The following is a 3,517-nucleotide window of genomic DNA, read 5'->3' on the forward strand; positions in this document are numbered from 1 at the left end:
AACAACGGGCAGAGGAAAAGGGCTTAAATACAAAGAGGTGTAACGAGGGAAGTGGAAACACAGCTGGGACCGATCTAACATACTGAGACTGGGAGAAAGTAAAACAGAAAACACTAAACACGGCACTTGGAACTGTCAGAATAAAACAGGAAATATGTAATATGTAATATGTTGTGGTCAACTGTATCAAATGCTGCACTGAGATCCAATAAAACTAAGACTGACATTTAGGTAAGGAAGCGGAAGCTGCTCACTCTCTCCACAGCAGCGCCGTTGATGGTGATGGGGGTGTGTACTTCTCTGCACCTCCGGAAGTCCACTATCAACTCCTTTGTCTTTGCGACGTTGAGTGTGGGATGGTTGTCTCGACACCAGTGGGTCAGGGCGCTGACCTCCTCCCTGTAAGCCGTCTCATCACCATTGGTGATAAGACCCATGTCAATAGAAACTTGTACCTAGTAGTCAGTATAGTCTTTTAATAATGTAAGTTTGCATATGATAGAATACTGCATGATGACCTCTTGTATTGACTCAGACTGTTGTTTATAGTTCACTGTGACCCGGGAAGGACGAGTACCTGCTAGAGAAGAGCTTAACGAGCAGTTTCACTTCGTGCCAGGTAGAGAAGCCTCTCCTGGCGCACACACACACACACACACACACACACACACACACACACACACACACACACACACACACACACACACACACTCCAATGTAATAAACGACTGCACCTACTGTTGTATATAAGTAAAGACCAGTAAAGAGCAGTTTCACTTCGTGCCAGGTAGAGAAGCCTCTCCTGGCACACACACACACACACACACACACACACACACACACACACACGCACACACACACACACACACACACACACACACACACACACACACACTCCAATGTAATAAACGACTGCACCTACTGTTGTATATAAGTAAAGACCAGGTCAGTGGCAGAGCGCGAGTCCCGGAGCCCTCGCTCTCGTGCGAGTGCTCTGTGACTGCCCTTGCATGCAAGAAAACTGCTTTTCTCCTCTCTGATTCTCAGCTGAAGAACTGTCTTAGAATATATCTCTTGACAACCCACCACTGTAGTGTCGTCCGCAAACTTCACAATGATGTTGGAGTTGTTAGTGGCTGTGCAGTCGTAGGTGTAGAGTGAGTACAGGAGAGGGCTCAGTACACACCCCTGTGGAGCACCAGTGTTCAGTGTGATGGGGGATCAGGTGATGCTGCCCAGCAGGCTGGGACTACAGACAGAGAGAGGGAAAGGTTGAAGATGTGTGTGAACACTCCAGCCAGCTGAGCCGCGCATGACTTGAGGACGCGGCCGGGAATCCCGTCCAGACCAGTAGCTTTGCGCGCGTTCACCTTCCTGAAGCACTTCCGCACATCCTCCTCAGACACAGTGCGCACACTGTCCGGTCTCATGGTGTTCGCTGTGTCGAATCTAGCGTAGAATACGTTTAGATCCTCACACAGAGAGGCCGTGGTCTGCGGTGTGCTGGGTTTCCCTCTAAAGTCTGCGATTGTGTTTAGTCCCTGCCACATCCTCCGAGCGTTGTCAAACTGTTGCTCCACCCTGTCCCTGTACTCACGTTTGGCTGCTTTGTCTGAATCTTTTACTGTTTTTCTGCTTTGTTCACTCCAAGTTTGACAAAACCCACAGCTCACAAACATCGCAGCGCAATCTCAGTGTATTTAGCTGCTTTTTCCCTAAACACAATCAGCTGACTGAGAGAAATGCCTGTAGTCATCCACTTTGGTCACTGTGAATGTTGAAGGAGCTTTGTTCCATAGACACCTTATACTAGTGTTTCCTGCACTTAATCCAACACTGCTATGTTCTATTTAAACCCAGATTCCTTTTATAGTTTGCAGTGAAATTTGTTAAACCGTTGCTTAATGGGACAGAAGTACACGTCACTCTTTACTAACACATTGTAGATGAGTTTATTGCTGAACAGCACAGCTAACAGCCTCACACACAGTAGATTTTTAAAGTTGTTGTGTACAATGGTTTAGCCACAGAACTAACTTCCACTTTTGATAAAGATCACTCCACCTGCATATTTCTTGAGAAATGAAGCGTCTTTATTAAGCCCTTATTTATAAATGTTTACACAATAATAGACACCGTGTGCTCTGTGACATTGTAGTCTTCTATTTCTGCTTCCATTGGTTTGCATTTTAAACTCCCAGTCTCTCGGGTTGTTACAAACGGCTTATATTATTTAGAAAGAATCAGTCTTTCAGAGAAACATCAGCCGCCTCCTTTGTAACACTCTGTGACCATCCACAGCTGTCGGATTTTCACCACATCCTCCCCCACTAGATTGTCGTATGCCTCGGTGATGGCGTCAAAGACTTTTGAGGAACAACAGCAATGTTGAGCCTGTTCCAAAATTTGAATGTACATGTGTTGAAGGTGCGGGTCTTGTTGAAGTGTTAAACATATTGTTCTTTAATCTGTAGAGCAACAAAAACAAACCTTTTAATTTTCTTCAGCTTGAATCTCGGCAGGTTCAGCATGTTCTGAGGTAACTGTTTACAAGATGTTGTATCCTATCCAAAGGTTCTTTGCAGTTTTACATTGAGAAACATTATCCTTAACATATTTGACCCTCATAAAGTACTATGGCCGTCACACTGTCATTTATAATTGTTTAAATAACTCGTGTCTTAAGTCATCCCATCATACAGAAAATAAAAAAGTCGCGTGGTTCACTTTTACATCACAAAATGTTAGAAATATAAGTCGTTCATAACAACCTGAGAGGCTGGGAGTTTAAAATGCAAACCGATGGAAGCAGAAGTAGAAGACTACAATGTCACAGAGCACACGGTGTCTATTATTGTGTAAACATTTATAAATAAGGGCTTAATAGTGTCACCACCCAGAAACGGATCACCATGTACCCCAACCAGAAGCCTTGGATGAACCGGGATGTTCGTCTCCTCCTGAAGGCCCGCAACACCGCCTTTAGGTCAGGAGATGCACACGCCTACAGCACAGCCAGGGCTAATCTAAAGAAGGGCATCAAAAAAGCCAAACACCATTACAAAAAGAAGGTAGAAGAACACTTCTCCAACTCCAACCCCCGACGCATGTGGCAAGGACTCCAGACCATCACAGACTACAGGACCACCAAACCCTCCCCCGCATCCTCTGATGTCTCCTTCCTCAACGAGCTCAACAACTTTTATGCTCGTTTTGAGCGAGGGAACCCCACAACCACAACCAAAGCAGACGTGACGCCAGACCACCTGTAGCTCCCGTTAGCCACCACGCGGACAAGTTCTTGTTTACAGATGATTTATTCAATGTTCGGCGACAAGATCACTCAGCGTCGTCATCATCATCATCATCGTGAGAACTACCCAAAGAAAACAATTGCAATAAGCAACATGTTTACAATAACTCTTATCACAGTAAATCCAAACAATAAAGGTATAGACACATAAATGCCCTTTTATGGCACTTTCATTGAAACTGAAATTAACAGAGGCACCCTGAA

The sequence above is a fragment of the Maylandia zebra genome, linkage group LG2, assembly GCF_041146795.1.
Source record: "Maylandia zebra isolate NMK-2024a linkage group LG2, Mzebra_GT3a, whole genome shotgun sequence".
Lineage (NCBI taxonomy): Eukaryota > Metazoa > Chordata > Actinopteri > Cichliformes > Cichlidae > Maylandia > Maylandia zebra.